The sequence below is a fragment of the Hemicordylus capensis genome, chromosome 4 (assembly GCF_027244095.1).
Source record: "Hemicordylus capensis ecotype Gifberg chromosome 4, rHemCap1.1.pri, whole genome shotgun sequence".
Classification (NCBI taxonomy): Eukaryota; Metazoa; Chordata; class Lepidosauria; order Squamata; family Cordylidae; genus Hemicordylus; species Hemicordylus capensis.
In genome coordinates, this window is record NC_069660.1 from 53,261,863 (window position 1) to 53,285,346 (window position 23,484).

The window sequence follows — 23,484 nt, forward strand, 5'->3', positions numbered from 1 at the left end:
CCACCCGCCTTACTGCATTAGCTCATTTCTTTCTATAACTGACCCAGATTGCTTCCTGCAGTTGGGGAATCAGGTTGCCTCTGACTGACCTGGAAACAGTCAGAGTCAGCAACTTTACCTCTTCCCTCATGCTTCCGAAAACACTGACTCTTAATCTGATTCAGTCAAACTCACTGTGCATTTTCCTCCAAATCTTTTCAGATATGGTTTCAGGTGTGTGTGTGCGTGTGTGCCTGTCCCCTACAATAGCTTTGTACAGCTCTGCTAAGCTCAGTATACCAATTTGCACATGCTAGGGATGACTGTGGCCTTGTGGCTTCCAGTCTGGAAAGGGCCCACTGGGACTTATATCGATATTTCATGTGCCTGTCACAGGTACCTAACTAGACATCAAAGAAGCAGAGCCCAATTACTGGGGCTATGCAGCCGTTTTATCAGAGACTCCAAAGCAGTGCCCTGCTAAGCACACTTATTGGGTGAAATCAGTTAGCCTTCTTGGCAAGTAAATGTGCTTGGGCTAGAGACATATACACAGATTTGTTAGAGGACAAGTCTGCCTCTAAATTAATTGCCACATTCCTATGATGAACTATAATGTTCCAGAACATGATTAGTTTTAAGTACCAGAGGCCTGGTTTTCTCGATAGTATTGAAAAGCACAGATCATAATACTCAGGGAGTATCTGCAACTTGGAGCATCTTCTGAGTGCTCATTAGTACATGTGATACCTACAAACCACAGAGGCACTAGTCCAATTCAGACATTATGCTGTACGAGTGTATAGATGTCTGTATACTCACACATGTTTGTGTGAATGAATATACTTGTGTTCATTTTGAAAGTGAACCTGGTCCTTCAAATGAATGCTACAGATAGGAAGTGTACTTTTGTACCTGCATTCAATATAACACGTGAATGACTGTACCTGTGTACAGATCTGTACCAGTGTACACACTACACTTGTTGTATGAGGGTTGAACTTAACATGTGAATGAACCTCCTGAATGTGTGCTAATCATTGTAGGTCAAAAGTAGTTGTGCCAGGGCAAAGGTCATGGCCAATGACAGATATATGTTCAGAATTCCCTGTATGTATCCTGTGGCCCCTGCTTTTTAGGGAGGGGGCCTTGCTCCTGTATTTCTGCTTTGGCACAGCAATGACCGTAGAACAACTCATTTGGGAGAGCAAAAGGGTAGCAAAGAATATTATTAGGGGAGCAAGGATTTTTCTATACATTAAATACTTTTAGATAATTAATGTTAGTTTATTTATCTTATTAATGAATCTGGCTTGAAACAGAGGCCTTTCAAAATAATTAATTCAAGCTATGACTGTATGGTCTGACACTTTACTTATTTATTTTTAAATTTCTATACTGCCTTTCATTAATTTGTTATGGGGTGGCTAATAAAGCATTTTGGGCAGTATACAAATATGCTAAAATAAACAAACAAACAAACAAACAAACAAACAAATAAATAAAGTTTATTATTATAAAAACAATCTCAAGAAGGTTTACAAAACACTTAAAGCAATATCAAACTATAAAACAGTTACACAATACAATATTAAATTGCAATTTAAAAATACAAATTGAATTAAAAGTTTTTTAAACATACACAATAGGATCATAAAATACAGAGCAGCAGCAACAAAAACAACACTCATATCAAAGCCTGGGTAAAGAGTCACATTTTAACTTGCTTTCTAAAAACTATGATGGAAAATGAGCAACGGTCTTTTCTTTTCTTTTTCTTTTTCTTTTTTGCTAAAAAGTTCCAGTCTGGTGGATGTGGGAGCAAAAGGGAAAGTGGGAAATATATTGAGGAGAGCTGGTCTTGTGATAGCAAGCATGACTTGTCCCCTTAGCTAAGCAGGGTCTGCCCTGGTTGCATATGAAATGGAGACTAGAAGTGTGAGCACTGAAAGATATTCCCCTCAGGGAATGGAGTCGCTCTGGGAAGAGCAGAAGGTTTCAAGTTCCCTCCCTGGCATCAACAAGATAGGGCTGAGAGAGATTCCTGCCTGCAACCTTGGAGAAGCCACTGCCAGTCTGTGAAGACAACACTGAGCTAGATAGACCAATGGTCTGACTCAGTATATGGCAGCTTCTTGTGTTCCTATGTTCCTATTAGGGGGAGCACCAGCTGCTCCTTGCTACCCCTTGGAGTCATCCCTGAGTGGAAAGCCAGTATCAATGTGCATGCAGAGCACATTATTTCAAGATTACCAAAGCAGATGAGTCTGACTGTCACTACATGGTCAACACCACACTATTCATATGGTAGTGAATTTGCTATGAGGTTCCAGTCTGGTGGATGGGGGAATCAAAAGGAGGAATGGGAAATATTTGGGGGGAAGCACCCACTACTCCGTCCTTGCTACCCCTTGGAGTCATCCCTGGCACTAAAGCAGAAGCTATGCCTGTGCATATGGGATGGTACTATATTATTTATTCGATTTCTATACCGCCCTTCAAAAAATGGCTCAGGCAGGGGCGTAGCTATAATTGAACAAAAGGGTTCAAAGAACACAGGCCCCCAGCTCCTGAGGGCCCTCCAGCTCCATCCCACCCTATTTTCTTCATTGTCTCCCTCACTCTGGGGGGCTGCCCGAGAGAGGGATGAACACGGGCCCCCTCTCCCCTACCTACGCCCCTGGGCTCAGGGCAGTTTACAAAGAGAAACAACAAACAAATAAGATGGCTCCCTGTCCCCAAAGGGCTCGCGTTCTAAAAAGAAACATAAGACACATACCAGCAACAGCCACTGGAAGTACTGTGCTGGGGGTGGATAGGGCCTATAAACTCTCCTAAAGCAATGACAGTTTCCTGACATTCCATACAATCAGAATTATACTGCAGAAGTTCCTCAATCAAGGCAGGAACAGCAAAACAACCAGCATGTAGGAGAGAGGAAGCCATGGGAGAGCAATCAGGAAAGCTTCATTTGAACCATACAACTCAGCCGCTGATGAGTGCAACCAGGGAGGTAAGGGGGGCACAATTAAGGGTAGTTCACTGAGGAGCAGGGAAGAGAAGGTCGGATGAAGGAAGAGATTGCAAATGCCCAGCCTGTGAGTTCTTTCAGGTGGTGGAACAGTGCTTGAGGATAGCAGATGGCAGCTATCTGTGAGCTCGAAGCAGGCTCCCAAATACCTCCCCGCATTGTGTGCATGCTCCTCCCCCTTTTTAAAAAGTAGAGTGCAGAAGGGCATCTTTCGATCTGGCTGGTTCCCCAGTAATCTGCTGCCACCTCACCTCACGAATGGGCTGCCCCTGTCTAGAGCCGAGGCAAACGCTTCATGAAAGTGCCCCCTTGCCTTTTCTGATTGACATAAGAGAAATCACTTAAAGTAGTCTGATTGGCAACTTGTCCAAAGCAGTCTGATACTTTAGGCAACTTGTCCTTTTAATTCCAGTGGGACTACTTTGAGTAATTTCCCTCATCGTGTCAACCACTTTTGCCACTTATTTGCAAGTGGCAGCCATGATCGCTTATGAGCGCTGTTTTCATCCCCCCGCCCCCATCCACAAGGCTTAGTAGGAATAGGGGCAAGCAGCATTTCCCTCACTCTGAACTGGCTTCATGGTGATGCCATGTCATCAGTTTCCTGGGCAATGATTACACCATTTCAGAATACACCATGTTATGGCCCAATGGTATTACATCCATGGAAAGCAAATTTTTAAAAAGATGATGAGTTTGGCTTTGCGTTCAAAAAGTACCAGGGGTATTTGCTAGGTACTTAAAAGATCTGAGCCCCAGGCCCACAGCCCCACTTTCGATAATTAATCTTACCCCCACCCCCACGAATAATTATGTGTGATTCTAAAAGTCTCTTGATATTATAATACAGCACCTATGAAGGTGCAAGCAGCAGAAAGCTAGGTGAGGAGTCCTGTGCCTCCAATGCTACATTTCCCTTTTGGAAGAGGTCGCAGAGGCAGGGGCGGATTAATGCATAGGCAATATAGGCACTTGCTTATGGCAGCAAATTTTGAGGGACGGCAAATTTTGGGAGTGGTATGCAAGTAAAGGGCTTGGGTTGAGAGAAAGTTAAATCTTCCTTCTCTACCTTTTAAAAACCGCCACTGTGCATCGGGATGGTGGAAGGATGATGGTGGTGTGGCAGGGTGGTGGTGAGAACTTCTCTCACGGGCCTCTCAAATAACTGGTCGGGCCATATTTGGCCCATTTGAGTGCTCTCTTTGCATGGGGAAAAGATTTAACTCCCCCCCCCTCCTGAAAGCCTTTACATGTAAAGGGGAATCTTGCCGGATTCCCCTATGCAAGTATAGCCACCGAGCCCCTCGAGCCAGGGCGGCAAATCTTTGGTTGCCTACAGGCGGCAAAAAGCTTAATCTACTCCTGCAAAGAGGAGGGAGGTAACTGATGAGATTTGGGGCTCTGAGTTAGTCATTGGAGCCCATGCCCCACGAACCACCCTCTAAATGGTGCCTTTGCAAAGCACCCTTCTTAATTGCATGTATGTCTTTTACCCTCTTATTGGGAACTGAAATAGATTTATTCTTATCTCTTTTTTAAAAACCAAACTTTTGTTTTATTACAGCTCAAGTTGTGATCTAGGCACCGAGACCAGACTGCTGGTGAGTAGTACCCACCTTTTTCACACTGGCGCCTGCTCCTAAATGTTGGCTATTCCATTGCTGCATAATCACAACAAATATGGATGGAGATATCTGTGGGGAGAACACACCAATATGTCTATGCTCTTTGACTGAACCTGTGAGAGAGGCATTTTCATCTCCTCTGCCCCCAGCATAAGTATCTCATTATGCAAGTGAATACTCATTAAAATACCATCCATAATTGAAAGCATATTTTCCTACAACCTCCAGGCAGCACTGTTGCCATATTCTAAAACTTATTGGATTTAATTAAACAGAAATCCTGCCTCTAAACCTAGTTTGGGCTAGAAAATTATGAGGCAAGTTTCAAAACAGGTGGTCCCCATATACCATCCATTGAGTTGATTTACCAGACTGGTACTCCTGAAGAGACTCTATGGGCATATTTGTTCTAAAAATCCCCACCTTTCCCCAAAAGTGGCCTACAATCACAAATTAGCATAGAAACAAGCATAAGCACAGCCAATTTTAAAAAGGAATCAATATACAAAAGCATTTGCCTTAGAGAAAATGGAGGATAGTGTCTGGAAATGGAGGATAGTGTCTGAAAATGGAGGATAATGTCTCCTCAAAAAGCCTGGCAAAAATAAAAGTCTTCAGTTATTTAAAAAAGACAAAAGAGGGCATTCCACATACATGGCACCACCACCCAAAAGGTCCAGTCTTCAGTGCCCACCAGACATACTTAAATTAAAAATTGGCCAGTGGCTCCACTTTTTAGCATTACTGAAGCTGGGACATCAATCAGTGTCTCCAAAGCTGGTTGAAGGGCTCAGGTAGCTGTATATGGAGACACAGAGAGAGGCTGCATCCAATAGACCCACTGTTCCCTTCCCACCCCACCCTCGGTCTCCTGCCCGCATTCAGACAAAATGGACAGGAGGTTCTCTGCACTCAGGAAGACTGCAGAGAGGAGAGGAAAATGACTGCGCAGGCTTCCTTCTTGTACAAAAGACAGCTAGAAAGCCAGTCACAGCTGGGGAGAGGGAGGAGCTTCCTCCCTCAACTTCAGTTTCAACCAGCCCAGCCTGTTCAGATGTATTGCAGGTGGCAAAACTCACTACAACCCAAGGTTTCAAATTGGATTTTGGCAAGCAAAACCTCGAGCCCCTTTCCATGCAGGACCGGAGCTCCCAGCATTCATACGTTCAGGTCTGGCAACCTCTGGCCCCTTCAATTCCTGTTACATGCAAATGAGGCCAGAGACATATGAAGCTGCAGACTATTGCTCTATCTATTGACTGGCCATGGCTTTTCCAGGGTTTCAGTTGTGGGTTTTCCCCAGTTTCCTGGAGGCCAGGGAGAAAGTGGCCATGGGGGGTGGGGAGAGGAACTGGGGGAAGAGTTATATTTTCAGGAAATCCAGAGACTCCACACAAGTGGAGGCCACCCCACCCCCACCCCATGGGAATAACACTTCATAGCAATGTAGAGTCATGCAGAGGGGATTTCTGGGAGAAAAAATTGTGGTGACTTTGTGGCGTCCACCATGAAACGGAATGACAGAAGCAAAAGAAAAAGGATAAGTTGGGGGTTCAGCTTCAGTCCCTGTTAGTAAAGTAAAGTGTGCCTTCGGGTCAATTCCGACTCCTGGTGCCCACAGAGCCCTGTGGTTTTCTTTTGGTAGAATACAGGAGGGGTTTACCATTGCCTCCTCCCGTGCAGTATGAGATGATGTCTTTCAGCATCTTCCTATATTGCTGCTGCCTGATATAGGTGTTTCCCATAGTCTGGGAAACATACCAGTGAGGATTCGAATCGGCAACCTGCTGCTTGTTATATAGCCCCACAAATTTCAGCATAAAAGTTAGAGAACTTTCAACTTAGTATTATTAGTAGTATCCAAGAGCTCTCTGGTGCAAGTAGAGATGGCCTAGAAGACATATATATGTGCAACGAATGGGGGCTTTTGAATGCCACTAGTTAAAAATGTCCAAGATTTCTTTTTCCGCAGGTGTTTGTCTCGATAGTTATAATAATGTAGGCAATTCGCCCCACTGAGGTGATTACACAAGACAATGCTTTTTCACTGCTAAGTATTCTTTTTCTCCTGCAATCCTTAATGTCCCCCCACCCCCGGCCCGGATTCTGAGTGATATCCTAAAGAGTTCCTCCTCTTCTTCTTTATTGCTATCCTGTTAAATATTTGCAGATAACCATTTTACCGATTGTTTACTTGTATTGCACAGAATGACATTTCACCTCTTTCCTTCTGACTTAATTATCTGAAACAAGGCTGGATACAGAGCCTGAGACTTCTCGCTGCTGCTGTGCCTCCTTCATACTAGACTATGTTGCGGTTCGGCTCGTTAACTCTTGTTCCCTGTGGGTCATATAGCAAAGCTGGCACAAGCAGACTTGCTATCTCTGTCGGAGCTGGAGGAGCAGTCCCTGCTGTTGATACTTCTGCTGTTGATGCTCCTGGGGAGTAAGACAAAACTAAGGCTGAAATCCTAAACACATTTTAAGTTGTGCCCTCGAGTTGGTGTCGACTCCTGGCGACCACATCGCCCTGTGGTTGTCTTTGGTAGAATACAAGAGGAGTTTACCATTGCCTCCTCCCACACAGTATGAGATAATACCTTTCAGCACATTTTTTAGCACACTTCCTATGTCTTTGCTGCCCAGTATAGGTGTTTCCCATAGTCTGGGAAACATACCAGTGGGGATTTGAACTGACAACCTCTTGCTCCCTAGGCAAGTTACTTCCCTGCTGTGCCATTAGGTGGCATTAAAGTGTGCCGTCGAGTCAATGTCGACTCCTGGCACCCACAGAGCCCTGTGGTTGTCTTTGGTAGAATACAGGAGGGGTTTACCATTGCCATCTCCCATGCAGTAGGAGATGATGCCTTTCAGCATCTTCCTATAGCACTGCTGCCCGATAGAGGTGTTTCCCATAGTCTGGGAAACATACTAGCGGGGATTCGAACCAGCAGCCTCTGGCTTACTAGTCAAGTCATTTCTCCGGTGCACATTTACTAAGGAGTAAATCTGATTGAGTACAGTGGGATTTCCTTTCACCATGGTATCATTTTGGATCGGTTGGCCGAGCTGGTTGTGGGAGGCACTGCTTGGAGGTGGTTCCACTCCCTCCTTGAGGCCTGTTTCCAAAAGGTGGTGCTGGAGGATTATCAACACCTTGTTTATGTTTAACCTTTAAAGACCTAAATGGCTTGGGACTGGGTTACCTGAGAGAATGCCTTGCCCCATATGTCCCAACTCGGACTTTAAGATCTTCTTTGGAGGCTCTCCTCCGAGGGCCCCTGCCAATTGAACTGGTGGCTATTAGGGAGAAGGCCTTCTCAGTGGTTGCACGCTGTTTATGGAATAGCCTCCCCTGTGAGGTTTGCCTGGCTTCATCACTTTGTTCTTTTCAATACCGGGTAAAGAGCTTTTGGTTCACTCAGGCCTTTTCAGGGATGTATCCAGGGTAGGGCAGGCAGGGCACGTGCCCCAGGCGCCACTTGAAGGGGGCGCCATTTTGTAAAATTGATTTTTTTTAAATGGCTGCCAAAAACAAAATGGCCACTGTGCATATTCAAATGGCCTCTGTGAGGCCCTAGGTCATGCCAGGCCTTGCAGAGGCCATTTGAGCATGCGCGGTGGCCATTTTGTTTTCAGTGGCCTTTTTTTTTTAAAGGTTATTTTTAAAAATGGCCACTGCACATGCTCAAATGGTACCTGAAAGGCCCTAGAGGCCAGCAGGGTGAAGGGGAACCTTTGCAACCCCCCCTCAGCCTTTAGGAAGCCCCCCATAGGGGCTACAGGTATAAAAAATAAATAATAATAATATAAGACACTGTACACATATTCAGATTGGCACTATGTACAGAGAATCAGGGCTTGTGAATACTGAGCTGACACTTATGAGCTAGGATTGTATTCATTTGCTCTTACTTTGCTTCTTGTGATAAGTGTGTTAAATGTGATGTCTTAATAATATGGCTATTAATGGTGAGTTTGTCTTTGAATCAGTGTGAAATCCTTAGTATTAAGGCCACTGGGAATTTATTGCTCTCTTTCTCTCATTTTAACTGTCTTTCTGAAAGACTAGAATATATTCCAAGCAGTGACACAGTTTACTCTGCATATCCTTTCATTATTTACAGAGTATCTGGGAAAAGTCAAATTCTCCATTTATTTATAAAACTTATGTAATGGTGATGCTACAATGCATAGTAGAGAATTAGACAGGCACTTCTGTTTAGTTTTCCAAGTACACCTCCACATAGTGTTTGGGGATTTCATGAGCCCCAGCATACTTAAATTTGTAGTTTTCCAGCATTTTTTGGTCTGGCTAAGTCCACTGCTTAATAGTTTTTGAAATATTAAAAGATTAATGAGCTTGACTTGTATTTTTCAGCTGATATTATGGTATAGTTATCTGAAAGATGGGTGTCAGATGCTTGGACAGGGGGGGCGCAATTTCAGTGTTTGCCCTAGGCGCTGTTTTCCCTAGATACGCCTCTGGGCCTTTTACATTTTGATTTTCTTATTTGATTTTTAAAAGATTTTTAAAATTGCTTTTTAGTATTTTGTATACCCCACTCTCTCTTTTTGGTCTGTTATGATTTAAGGTGTTATATGTTTTTATTTAATGTTTTAATGCTGTGTTGTGAGCTGCCCAGAGATGTTAGTGGGGTGGCTAACAAATAAAGGTTTTATTTATTTGCTTATTTGTCATTATTATAAAATGTGCACAGACCTGGCTGCACAGGAAAAAAAAGACTTTTCTTCCGCAAGTTCTATTAATGCAGCCAAAAATTGCATTAACTTTTTTTGCTTCTGCAGCATACTGCCAACTCATGTTCAGCTTGTGATTAAGTTCAATACGGAGATCTTTTGTGTGTGTGTTCCTGCCAAGTCAGGTACCTCCCCCGCTCCGTTCCACATACCAGTGCACTTGAGCTCTAAGTGCACAACTTCGCATTTGACCCTACTGAATTTCGTTTTGTTAATTTCAGCCCAGATTTCCATTCCGTCATGTTCATTTCAAATTTTATTCCTGTCTGTTGACGTGTTAACTATCCCTCCCAGTTCTGTGCCATCTACACATCTGACAAGGATCACCTTCACCTCTCCATCTAAGTCAGCAGTTCCCAACCTTTTTTTAAACTAGTGTACTCCTTCCATCACAAACTTTCATCACAGGTACCCCATAGAGATTGTGTGTGTTCACACATACACACACATTTCAATGTGACAGTTGTGGGACAGGCTACGCCAGGCTACGGCTTACATCCAGTCTAAGTTATTCATGAGTACTCCCACTAAAATTAATAGGCAGAGGCACTCTAACCCCCGGACCTTGGGGCCCTGGTCTGTGGCCTCCAAGGTCCGGGGGCCCTCCAAATGGCTGGGGGGGGGCCCTCCTGCAGCCACCCCAAACCCACCAAACCTCTTTCATTTTTTAAAATGTCAGCCACTGCACAGCCGAGGGGTGGCTTCCGGGTGGGGTGGGGGGTCCGTTAAGCAGTCCTCCCCCCTCCCCCGGCAGCAGCCGGAGCAATGCTGGGTCTGTCCATTTGGTCCAGTGTCTCTTGATAATTGCGAGGTGCGCCTGCACAGTTGAGAGAGATCGTTGCAAGCCTGACGCTTAATCTGGATGTAAGCCTGTGATTAGAGTAGCCCATTTAATAACTGTAACATCTGAGTGTGTGTGTTTGTGTGTGTGTGTGTGTACTCACACACACAAATATAAAAACACAAATTTAAGTGTTATAGTAAGGAAGACAGGCTGCTCCAGTTACTCGTTCATTTCCACACTAATTTACTTATGAGCAGTCTTATTGAAATTAAATGGGACTCAGTGCTAATTTTCTGAAGGCTGCCAGGCACACTGAGCCTCAGCACATAGCCAGCCAATGGTAAGCAGAAATCTTCACCTTCTCCCCTCCCTTTCTGCAGTGCTGAAAACACACAGCTTCAAGCCACCGATCTATAGCATGGCTGCAGTCGGGAGAAACAGGAGGGCTCTGAGATCCCCCTGGGGTCGTTCAGGTACCCCTAGCAGTACTAGCACCCACTGTTGGGAACCCCTGATCCATGTTATTGCTAATGACATTAAAGCATACCAGGCCAAGGCAGAATCTTGCAGCACCTCACTTGAAACCTCCCCTTAGTTGGAGAAGAAGCAATTAGCATTTTTAGTACAGTTTTCCAAACTGCTTTGAATCCACCCAGTTATATTATCATCTAGCCCACATCTGACCAATTTGCTATCTGAAATATCATGGGGAACTTTAATAAATGCTTTGCTAAAATAAAGATAAACTGCATATACAGTATCCCCACAATTCACTAAGCTAGCATATGATTTTTAAAGAAATTTAAGACGATTTTGGTAGGATTTGTCAGCTGATATCCTAATGAAACACTTGTGGAAGGAAGTGGTTCTAGCACAAAGCTGTTGCACTAGCTACTTGTGCTGATTCTGGAGCTTGTGTTTCAGACAAGTGTTGTGCAACTGCAAGCATGCTTGCACTTCCACAACAGTTGTGCAACCTGTGGCAACCTCATTTATTTTAAAGGGAACTTTTAGAATGGCACAATTTTGCAAAGCCCTGTTTTTAGTGCAACTTTGTTCCTTATGCAAGCACATCATTGGGATGTCAGGCATTGTTGCCAAATGCATGTTCTCTACTTACTAATCACTGCATTGTTATCAAGGTGCTTACAGACTGACCGCTTTATCATCTGTTCTAGTTTCTTCCCTGGTAATAATTCAAGTTAGACTGACCAGTCTGTAGTTTCCTGGATCTTGCTCCCTTCCCCGCTTTTTGAAGATTGAGACAACATTACATAACTTCTGAGTGATACATTTGTTTATTTGTCTATCTATAATATAAAATGTATGAGTTGCCTTTCTACAGTAAATTAGAGGCAACTTTCAATATAAGAATAAAACTAACTAGTTACTAGAATTAAAACCATCTTAACAGAAATAAAACCATCAAAATGACAATTAAGCATAACATAATCAAACAGTAAAATCACATAAGCATTAAAAAAAAATCAAACAGTAAAATCACATAAGCATTTTTTTAAAAAAAGAAGCAGCAGCAGCAATTAAAACAACAGCTGCCAGAAGGTTTAAAATTTATACAACAAAATTGTTATCCAGAAGGAAACAGTCTTCTGAAATAAAAAATATCTTGACCTATCAGGAAAACAGGTGAAGGGGAAGGTGCAATGGAGATTTTTCCTAACTATCAGATTTCAATTTCAGTCCCATAAATGCTTGCAGTCACATATTCCGTAGGTACAGAAACAAGAATCACTGAGGATCATAGGAAAGGAGTCCCTTAATTTAAGTGGCTGACATACCTTTGCTTACTTAACTTTGCTTTTATCTTTATTCGGATACCATATTTAGCCAAATAGAAGACAACTCTGAATGTAAGACGGTCCCCTTAAAAATGTAGGTTAAAGCTAAGTTATATTTGTAATTACCCAAAAAAGAAGAGGACTCTGAATTTTAGACAACAACCCCCCATTTCTAACATCAAAGAACTGGGGGGGGGGGGACCTAGCCTTGGATTCAGGTAATTGAGATGGTAGCATGTGCCTCCGTTGCTGCAGGGGCTTAGAAAACACACCCTGCTGCTGTGGAGACAGGTCTGTTTTGCTCCTACTGACTCCTGCACAACTGCAGGTTGTGGTGATACTTCCACCAGGAATAATGGAAGCTTAGTTGCAACCTACGATTCAGGGGCGTAACGAAGCTGGAGTGGGCCCAGAGACAAAATTTTAAAACGGGCCCCTCACTGATACACACACACTCACTTCACATTTGACTTGCCTTTGGGGGCCCCCGCCTCCCCTTGCCTAATGGTAGTTACGCCCCTGCTATGATTGCACAGGACAGGAGTTAGTTTGAGCAAGACAGACCTGCCTCCACAGCAGCCCAGGTGGATTTTTTAAATCCCTGCAGCTACAGAAGCATGTTGGTTAGCATCTCAATTAAGTTGTGTGGTATGTGAGTCAGTGTTATCTACTGTACATCTGGAGACCGGGTGTCACTGAAAAGGAAATGTTAACAAGGCCAATTCGGAAGATTTAAAGGAGCAATGAGGTTCATGCAAGAACTGGCAGAGCCAATGCTGTATGAGACTTTGAAGGTGACCACCAACTCCTTGAACAGAGCTCAGATGCAATGGATGCCAGAACTGGGTGATGCCAGAACTGGATGGTGGGCTTTTAGTGCTCCTCATTAAACATGAGATGGGCCATGAAACTCTGCATCAGTTAGGATTCCATAGGTTAATTCTCTGAGATAGCCAACAGCCTGGATGGCTTTAAGAAGAGTTTAGACAAATTCATGGAGGACAGATCTATCAATTGGCTACTAGTCTGAGAGCTATAGGCCACCTCCAGCCTCAGAGGCAAGATGCCTCTAAATACCAGTTGCAGGGGAGAAACAGCAAGAGGGTGAGAAACAGCAAGAGAGAGAGAGAGAGAGAGAGGGCATGTCCTCAGCTGATGCCTATGGGCTTCCCCGCCCACAATTCTGCTGTGTGAAACAGGATGCTGGGCTAGATGGGCCCTGGGCCTGATCCAGAAGGATTGTTCTTAGTCGTAGTTTCTACATTCTTATTGAAAGCTGCTCCACATAGAGAGGTAACCATTATTTTTCAAGTGGGGATCACTTTAGCGCGCACACACACACACCAACCCCCCACCCCAAACCCTTCAATGTGAGAGCCAGTTCTTACTGTGCTGGCATCCGCAGAGGACTGCACTTTTCCCAGAGGTGGGAGGGTCCTTTAAGAGAGAGGGAGCTCTATGGGAAATGGGCTACACTTCCCAGCACTCTGTGAATGACTTCCAAGATGGTGCAGGCGCTCAAAAAGGCTCTGTTTTCCTTAAAGCTGTCCCTTCCACACGGGTGCTGGGCGAAGTACAACACTGTATGGTGAGAATGGTCATCTCCACATGGTGCTAAGGGAACTACTGTGCAGATATTCATTTTCACCAAAGCTTTGCACAGACCTGATATATTAGTCAGGCACACTTAGGGTTGATGGGAACTGTCACTGTGGCCTGAGCCTGACAATGAAGAACACTGACATAGAGCATATTGCACTAATCCAAATGAAAGGAGTGCTGGTCTTGTGGTAGCAAGCATGATTTGTCCCTCTATCTAAGCAGGGTCTGCCCTGGTTGCATATGAATGGGAGACATGATGTACAAGCACTGTAAGAAATTCCCCTCAGGATGGAGCTGCTCTGGGAAGAGCACAAGGTTCCAAGTTCCCTCTCTGGCATCTCCAAGATAGGGCTGAGAGAGATTCCTGCCTGCAACCTTGGAGAAGCCACTGCCAGTCTGTGTAGACAATACAGAGCAAAATGGACCAATGGTCTGGCAGTTCCTATGTTCCTAAATGGGAAGTTACAGCTACAAGTGCATATAACAATGGACTGGTTCAAAAGTAATGTGGAAACTCAGTCAAGCCTGGTTCTGTGTGATGCAGCTCAAGTCCACTCTCATGTCCACTCTCCTCCTATGCCCGTGTGAGCATCTACTTCTGATGTAGATTACAATAAACCAAGATCAGTTGTGACATCCAGACTTAACAATCTTGGTTTTATTCTAACCTACTTACTTTAAATAAGCTGTGATCTGAAGGCAAGGTTTGAATGAGCTACCAATCAGTTTATTTAAAGCAAGTAGGTTAGAATAAATCAAGATTGGTATGTTTGGACAACCCGACCAATCTTGGTTTATCCTAACCTAAACTGGAAGTGCATGCTCACATGAGCAGGGGAAGGATGAAGCATATGCTCCTGAGCCTTGGGAATGTCACACAGGATGAGGCTTAGCTGTGGTTGATCACATTAACCAGCCTAGTAGCAAGTCCTGAGTCGGAGAGGAAGGTCAGCAGATGATTTACTTCTGGAATGAAGGGGAGCATGTATGATTAGGGAGGTGATGAGTCACACAATGAGTATCTTATATTTGCCCCGATAAACCTGCATAACTGGTCCTAACCACCCTCATCACAGTACCTCCAGTGACTGTTGCTGGGGTCTATCTTATGTTTCTTTTTAGATTGTGAGCCCTTTGGGGGCAGGGATCCGTCTTATTTATTTATTATTTCTCTGTGTAAACTGCCCTGAGCCATTTTTGAAAGGGCGGTATAGAAATCAAATAAATAAATAAACAAATAAACAAATAAAAATAGTTATGCAGGGTGATATGTATATGGACTGACTCTCTCTCTCTCTCTCTCTCTCTCTCTCTCTCTCTCTCTCTCTCTCTCTCTCTCTCTCTCTCTCACCATGCCTGCCCCCCCCCAAAAAAAACACTCTTCGCAAGAAGCTTTGTTTCCTCTGTCTATAATTGCACTCTATCATCACGCACAATCTGGAGCACCATTTGGCTTCCTGGGAATCCCACCTTTTTAGCAGGCTGTGCTCAGATATAAACATGGTAGGCAGATGATCTTTTCCTACATAAACAAACTATAAATGATGAAGAAGGAGCATGTTCCCATGGCATACAGCAGCAAAATATTAGTCCCTAGGAGCATCTAGTTATATTTATTAGCTCATTCATTTCAGAATTAGCTAAAGCAGGGAGGCTTCCTTAAAGAGTATCTCAAAAAAAGGCACTCAGTCATTTGCAACAGTCTCACTCTAATTTCTCGTGTAAATGTCATCACAAGCATTTGGGACAGGGCAGGGCAGAGTATTATTAATTTCATGTATTATCTTGCTAGATGGTGGAAGAATCAAGATGAACATCAGCAAATTAGACGCTGAATTCAGACCTTATATTCTTCAGGACCCCAAATCCCTCTCAGTCAGGAGTTGTGGAAATGTCAAAGCAGCAGTTTCCTTCCAAATGATGAAATGTGGGGCTAACTTTGAAACAGCAGGAAACAGAGACGTCCTGGATCTAAGCACCACATTTTTCTTATTGTTTATAAACTTGTTACATGCTGAGGCTGCCACCCGGATCAGTGTCAATCATTGTGCTGACACTGTGCAGACTGTCCCCAGCTGAGAATCATAGGGATGTGGAAATGAAGGTTTCAGACTGTTTCCAAAAGCGATGCCTGCACAAATAGTCTTTTAAAGTCATATTGCAAATGCATGGTTGTAAATGCATGCAAGTGGAAAATTTATGTCCATCCCAGTGTTCCCTCTAAGAGAGAATCCCAGATGTTTTTGATTACAACACCCATAATTCCTGGCTGGCCATTCTTTTGTGAATTAATAACTGAGTCATGGGTGAAGAGCCCAGAGGATGTTTCCTGAATGGCTGCTAATGGTTGTGACGATTCTGGATGAGTGACAGCGTGAGGGGTTGGCAAAAAGCTTGTAGGACCCACCTGAAAGGAGGGGCTGAAGGTGAGACCAGTCCATCTCCCTTCTCCGTCCTCTGCAAGATGCATGTGTGTTTTTGTGTATAGCTAGAGTCACCTTAAGCAGCGCAGCAGGGAAATGCTTGACTAACAAGCGGAAGGTTGCTGGTTCGAATCCCTGCTGGTATTATATCGGGCAGCAGCGATATAGGAAGATGCTGAAAGGCATCGTATTCATACTGCGCAGGAGGAGGCTTTCAGGTAGAGATTTTAGGCTCAAATGGAAGTAGCTGGGCAGGAGCTGAAGCATCTTAGGATGCAAGGGCCACTCTGGGGAAATGATCCTATGACTTTGTAGAGGGTAGCTAGGGGTTTACAGAGTCTGGAATTCCACCGGAGCCCTGTGATGGGTAGTCATACCAGCCTAAAACCAATCAAATTCAAAAAGGTGGTTTCCCTCTCTTTTGGGGAGGAGGGGTCAATAGCTCAGTTTGGTTTAGAGTTACTTTCTGTTTTGGTGGTGCAGTTGGTGGAAGCTGAAGAGAGAGCAGCCAGAAAATGTTGGGGTCACACTCTCTCCCCCTGGTCCTCAGTGGGAGGCCTGGACTGACAAAGCTGAAGGAAAACCTACAGAAAAAGAAAACCTCTAAGGAAGAACTGCCATCTGAGGAAAAAACAGTGGTAGGAAAGGCTCTTAGTTAGACATTGAAGCTCTTCTCACGATCCATGAGAAAAGCGTCTGTTGGGTCTGTGGGGAAAGCAGGCTTAGCCTGCTCTCCCCACGGACGATGCTGCCCAGAACCCTGGGTGGCCAGATTGGCCATGGCAACACACAAGCAACAAAATGAGGTTAATGGTGCACTCGCTCTCGTAACCTCATTTAACGGGAGGGTGTTTTCAGTGTGCTAGCCGCCTTTGGAGCACCAGGCTCACCCCCAAGCCCGATGGTTCTCACGATCGACGGAAAGTGGGCTAAGCTCCCTTAGCCCACTTTTCCTGGGAATAGCCTCATTGTGTTAGATTGTTTCTTCTTTTGTTTTAGTGTGCCTGTGAATCCTGCTAACTGATTTGTTTTTCCTATTACCAACCCTTATATTTTCTCAACAATCAAGTGCTTCAGAGAATGAAAAAAACCAACTCCTCTCTCTTCTATAAGACTGCTTTGGAATGCTTTGTGGGAAGGGGGGAGGAAGTTCCCTAGCACCATGTTAATGAGCCTTGGAGCCACCAATTCAATTGTACCTGTCTTGGGAGGGTTCTTTATTGATTCCAATTGGGCGGCAAGTGCTTTGGGCCTACTCTACCCAGTCCAGGATACCCAAGGGGAGGGGGAGTAAGGACCTTACCCTAAAGGAAGGTAGATGGTAGCAGCAAGAGGGAGAGGAGAGCTAGTCTTGTGGTAGCAAGCATGACTTGTCCCCATAGCTAAGCAGGGTCTGCCCTGGTTGCATATGAATGGGAGACTTGATGTGTGAGCACTGCAAGATATTCCCCTCAGGGGATGGATTTACTCTGGGAAGAGCAGAAGGTTTCAAGTTCCCTCCCTGGCTTCTCCAAGACAGGGCTGAGAGAGACTCCTGCCTGCAACCTTGGAGAAGCCGCACTGAGCTAGATAGACCATTAGTCTGACTAAGTATATGGCAGCTTCCTATGTTCCAAGCCTTACCAGCCTGCAGGACTGTCAGAATAGAAAACAGGTACATTGCATTAGCAGAAACATTTCAATACACAACTTAACATATTCCCATCCACACATTTACAGACTAAAGAGGATTTGGGGGCCCCTATGGGATGTGGAGGCCCCGGACTTTGGCCCCGAAGTCCAGGGGTAAGAGCGCCTCTGTGGGAGGGCACCCTGCTACAACTTCTAAGAGCTATCTTTTGACTCCATCCAATGCTCAACCTGTACATTTGTGTAAATAAACCAAATACTGCAAAGGCACTGTCAGTCTGCAGTGGCTCTCCTTCCAAAGGAACCAGAATCCAAGGCATGCTGCAAACCCCTGGAACTTCTCACTGCTCTGGGAAGTGGGGTAACTGAGAGAGTCTAACTAATTTTTTAAATTTTAATTTTTCTTATCTTATCTTTTCTTATCCTATCTATCTATCTATCTATCTATCTATCTATCTATCTATCTATCTATCTATCTATCTATCCATCCACCGCCCCATCCAGAGGCTCTGGGTGGTACACAACTAGTTTAAAAAACATAAAAACAAACATTTAAAACGCACTACTATGAATGGCAGAAACTATAATGTTTCTGCCATTCATCATATGGCTTGGTTTTAAACCCGTTTTAGTGCTCATTAGGTCTCCTCTCTGAGGCTGGAGGCAGACAGTAACTTAAGGATTGCCTCTGTGCATGTGATCCTGCATTCAGTACCTGAGACCCTGTTGAGAGTGCCCTTACCATCTGAGGTACACAGGTGGCAATGAGAGGCAGGGTCTTTCTCACGGCTTTCACCTGTCACACCTAGGCCAGTGGTCTTCACTATTTTTGAAGTGTGTGTGTGGGGGGGGGGCACTTGGTAAAACGCCTTGAAGTGTGAGAGCCATTTCCCTCTGTGTTGATCTAAGTGCTATGCTTTCTCAGTGCCAGGAACAGAGCCCCTCGAAGCCCCAGCACCATTTTAGAAGGTGTGCATGGACTGCTGGGAAGTTATCCCTGCTAACTGGGCAAAGAGGCACCTTTTTAATGTGGTGATTCTCTTTATTAGCAGGGGGAGAGTAACTGCCCCTATCCACCCCCAGCACAGTGCCTGTTGCTGGTGCCTATAGCATGTCTGCGTGCGTGTTTAGATTGTGAGCCCTTTGGGGACGGGGAGCCATCTTATTTATTTATTATTTCTCTATGTAAACTGCTTTGGAAACTTTTGTTGAAAAGCGGTATATAAACATTTGGTTTTGTTGTTGTAGAACTTCCTGGCAGCACTATGGGGAAAGTACTGGGAAGAACGACACTTCCCAGTGCTCCGTGAGCACCTTCCAAGATGGTACGGGGCGAGAGAGTGTTCAGTTTCCCTTTAAGGGGACACATTTAGTCAAGGATCTACAGCGCAAGGTCAGTGGGAGCCACATGGACTCTCAGGCCTTTCATTGAGGAATGTTGGCCTAGGTTGTGGATTGTCAGTCTCTAGTGGCTGGGTCTTTCTTCTCCCACCCATGAGGGTGTGCCTCTTCTTTCCTCTCTCCTTAGACTGCTGCAGCAGCAGTCAGTCTAACTGCAATCTAATGCAGCAACCAGTTTTGCTGTGTAGCCAGCTGCTACAATGGCCGCAAGGGGAGAGGGAGATGGGAGTCTCAGAGGGGCGGCAGCAGGCTCCCTGCTATCTGTGGGCCCAGTACAGGAGGGTCACTTGTCCCCCTCTCTTGATGGCCTCAAATGACACCCCCAAAGAGGTTCACGTCCTCTTCTTTGTCGGCTTTCTGGACTTGTCTTTTTAGGAAAGGTTTTTAGGCTCACATAATATGGTTTCCCCCCCCCCCTTCTGATTTTTGGGTTATGGATGGGTTGATTAACATTTTGTCACTGTAAACTGCCTTCAGTGTTTTTCCATGGAAAGGAAATATACATATTTTAATAAACTGGATAAAAGTAATTTTTAGAGTGGAAGGTGCTGTGATTGCCTGTGGTGGATACATTTTCCCCTACCACCATAATTTTTGGTGGGTTTTTTTTTATTTTTTGGCATGTTTTTGAGACACTGTGAAATCTAGGCATGTGGGGTGTGGAGGGTCAGTTTGAGTTGGTGGGGCTGGCTCAGAGTGGGCAGGGGGTATTTTGGGAGGGCAGGAGTGGACACGGAGGGGCAGGGAATGACCAAGTTGTAAATCACATAATACCTTTCAATTAAAATTGTTAATAAAAACTTTGCAAAACTGGTTTGATCAGAGATGGTGGTGGGGCAAAAATAAATGAGTATATGCATCATGTGCAACTATGATTCTAATACTTCACTCTCTGAAAAAACTATAACCTTTCTCCAGTTTTAGTTTACCAGCACCCTTGTGACGCCAGAGGAGTCACTTTTCTATATACTTTCCTATAACTTAGAGATGATGTTAACCTCTGGAATTGGATCTCAAATTGACAGGCCTCAGGGGTTTGCCATCTGGCTAGGCTTAGTCTGTACTGTTTCTAAGGACTATGTTGAACAGTCCTGAACTGAGACTACAAAACGCTTAAATCCAGAGTTTTTATGATTCAGTCCCAAAGGGTGAATATATCATGGATGGACTCATTCCATTTCAGTATGGGATGAAGATGGTACCTCTGTATATTTGAAAATTCCTTGGCTAAAATGTTGAGAGCCCTGTGGGTGGAAAAAGGCTGCTTGCAAAACAGGATCAAATGTATCCTTCTACTCCTATTGTATGATAAAATGCCAGAGGAATTAATCCCTTTTAAACCTGTTTTCATACTTTTCTTTATAAGATAAAGTATGAAAACAGATTTTAAAGGGATTCACTCCTCTGGCATTGTGCATAATGCCTAACGGCATTTGTTATGTGGAATACCACACAAAGAAATGAGGCTTCCATTCTATTCTACTCCATGCTTTGCCTCATTGTTGCAGCAGGCTGTACCACCACCAGTGGGGACAGTGTACAGGGGCCCCCCAGGATGCAGGCATGCTCCATAGTTGGCTCTCTCAGTCTCTATAGCCAATGGCATGGTTTGGCCTTGAAGATACAAAAGCAGAAATGGAAGCAACCAGAAAGGAAGGAAAAGAATCAGCAGCAAAGAGATGGGAAGTAGCAAGACAGCAGGAATAATGGAGGATATCTGGGTGCTTTCCAGACTAGCTACTCAACAGCAGCAAAATGCCTCTATTCAGGCAAGTCACATTTTAAATGTAAACAGCAAGGGGAGCAGTCTCGTAGAAACAAACAACCCCAAAAAACAGCAACTTCTTTACACCGGATATACGGCGTCCTAGCTCTACATCACAATGATTAAATTCAAAACAAGGCATTGGAAATGTGAACGGCACCCTGCTGTCCGCATAGGGGCTGCAGTGTCACAACGCAGGAAATGTGGAAGCACATTTCCGAGATATGATGTGACCCCATTGCAGGGCCTAATCTGGAAAGCACCCAGGTATCCTCCATTATTCCTGCTGTCTTGCTACTTCCCATCTCTTTGCTGCCCTGATTCAAGAAGGAGTGGGAGATCCATTGATGGGAAGGCAGGACTTGTCTCTTTCTTGCATCATGGGAACAACAGAGTTGAGATAGGGTGGGTGTGGGGCAAGTATGACCCCATTGCAGTGCTTATAAAGAAAGGAACTTTCAGAACTGCACAATGGAATGTGAATGTGATTCATATATAGCATGTACTGCTACCTTTCACCCCTGTGCATTTCCCTTGTCTGTGCACATATACTTCATGGCTTGGAGTCACATTCTATGGCATCTGGACGCCTATACAGAGTGGGAGAAAATCCTCAGAAGTCAGAATTTGACAACACTGTTAAAATCAGAGTGTTCTGTTAATTGGTGCTGTGGGGAGTAGTAGCAATGGAGTCTCCAGGAAGCGTCTTTGGCAAGGGGAGGAGAAATAGTGGTCCTTGATCAGGGTCTGGATTCCAGAGGAGCCTGGACTATTCACATTACTATTATCCTTGTTATCAGTCACTCTTTACCTCATCCAACATTGTAAAAACCTTTGCATGCCTTGAATGTTTGAACAGAACCAATGTTCTTATAGAACCACAATTTCTGCGCCTGGTTCCGCATTAAAAATAGCCCTGATCCCTTGCATTCATTGCTATAACCCTTTGCCTTGCTGCTTTGATTTGCTATGGAATAAGGCCAAGGTTCTCAAACTTGGGTCCCCAGATATTGTTGGACTATAGCTTGCATCATCCCCAGCCCCAATGGCCAGAGGGGAGGATGATGGGAGTTGTAGTCTTACAACATCTGTGGATTCAAGTTTGAGAACTCCAGGAGTAAGGGGAAAAGCCAGGAGGGCTACTTATAGGTGGGAGAAGCACTTCTCTTGGTCACTGTGTATGTTCTGTGGCCCAGCTTGTTGGAGATTCACTGGCTTTGGGACACAACTAGGCACCTGTTGGCACTTCTGTCCCACCATGTGCCATTCAGATGATGCATCCTCAGCTGTGTGGGGAGTGGGAGGGAGCAGTCCTCTGGAAAAACTCTTTAAAGCACCCACCATTCTCCAGAATAAATTTGGGGCAAGCATTCCCTTTATCACACAAAAACAGACTGCAGTACACCATCCCAGGGTAACCTTACGATTCACATGAATGCACTATAGTTCTTATTCCTGCTCTGGACGTGGTTTGTATGAAAATTGAATTGACTGCACTGTAGCTTGGAAAATCCCGGCATCTGCGACAGATGGCAGTAATCCCAAGGATTCATAAGTGGCAACAATTAGGACTATTGATGCTTCTCTAGCTCATGGGGAGGCTACAAGCCTTTTCCCCAGTAATGTCCATCAAGCAATGTGACCTCTGAGGAGGAACTATGTTGAGAGAGGAAAGAGGATTATTAATGCCAGAATAAAGCTAGTGACAAATCTGTTTCTAGTGTTTTGCCTCAAAGTAATGCTTCTTTAAAAGAAAAGGTCTGTTTTCACAGGTGGTCCAGTGGATAGTGTACAAGGTTTGAACAGGAAGGCCACTTCAGCTAAGTTCTCATGGGGCGTTTTTGTGCCATTCTCGCAACTTTACTTTCACTCACCTGCCTTTCTGTCTGCAGTTCCTCATCTGTAAAATGGGGATCTTTGTGTTCTGTCTCACAGGGCACAGGATGAAATTGTAAAAGATTATGAACATTATATATACACGGAGTCAGACTATTTGTCAAGTGGGCTCGGTACTGACTGGCAGCAACTCTCCAGGGTTTCAGCCAGGAGTTTCCTCCCCAGCCTACCGGGAGGCTTTAAACACAGGGCTTCTACCCCGCCCAAATCTCCTTCAGAAGAGAGTGAGACTCTTCTCACGATCAGTGAGAAGAACCGTAAGGGGGTTTGCGGGGAGAGCGGGCTTAGCCTGCTCTCCCTGCAGATGATCAAGAAGCAGCCTTGGGCAGCCGGATCAGCCACCCACATGGCTGCTGGCTCCATCATGGAGCTTCATCATGGGCTGAGGGGATCTGGGGCCATGTGGCCCCCGGAAGTTCCAAGATGCCCCGTGCAAGCACGCGGGGCATCCTAGAGAGACCCCTGAGCCCAGGAGGCTGACACACGATCAAAAAGATGAGGTTAATGGAGCGCTCGCTCCGTTAACCTCGTCTATGGGGAGGGGTACTTTGGGAGGCTTAGCGAAGCTCCCGTTGCAGCACAGCTAGGCTCCCTTAGTTCACATTTGGCTGATCGTGAGAATAGCCTCATCATGTGTGTTCACACACCAGCCAAACTTACCCTGAAGTCTAGTGGTCCCTCTATTTTTTTCCATCTCTGTGTGGAATGAGTTTTGTTCTGGGCGGCAGTATCAAGGCAGTGTGAGCACACCTGCATTCAGAGTGGGGCCTTCCTGATTCAGTCTGAGCA

At 44.8% G+C, this 23,484-nt stretch overlaps 1 protein-coding gene across 5 annotated transcripts in view; it reads left to right on the forward strand.

The window, feature by feature from the left end:
- The window catches only part of SYT2 (synaptotagmin 2), a 221,367-nt gene that overhangs the window by 89,218 nt on the left and 108,665 nt on the right, over positions 1 to 23,484 (forward strand). For 3 of the 5 annotated variants that reach the window (XM_053247071.1, XM_053247078.1, XM_053247075.1), the window contains exon 2: positions 4,575 to 4,611. The exons of the other annotated variants lie outside the window; for them this stretch is intronic. The gene's annotated coding sequence lies outside the window, so the exon portion shown is untranslated. The remainder of the gene's footprint in view (positions 1 to 4,574; positions 4,612 to 23,484) is intronic. 5 annotated transcript variants of the gene reach the window in all.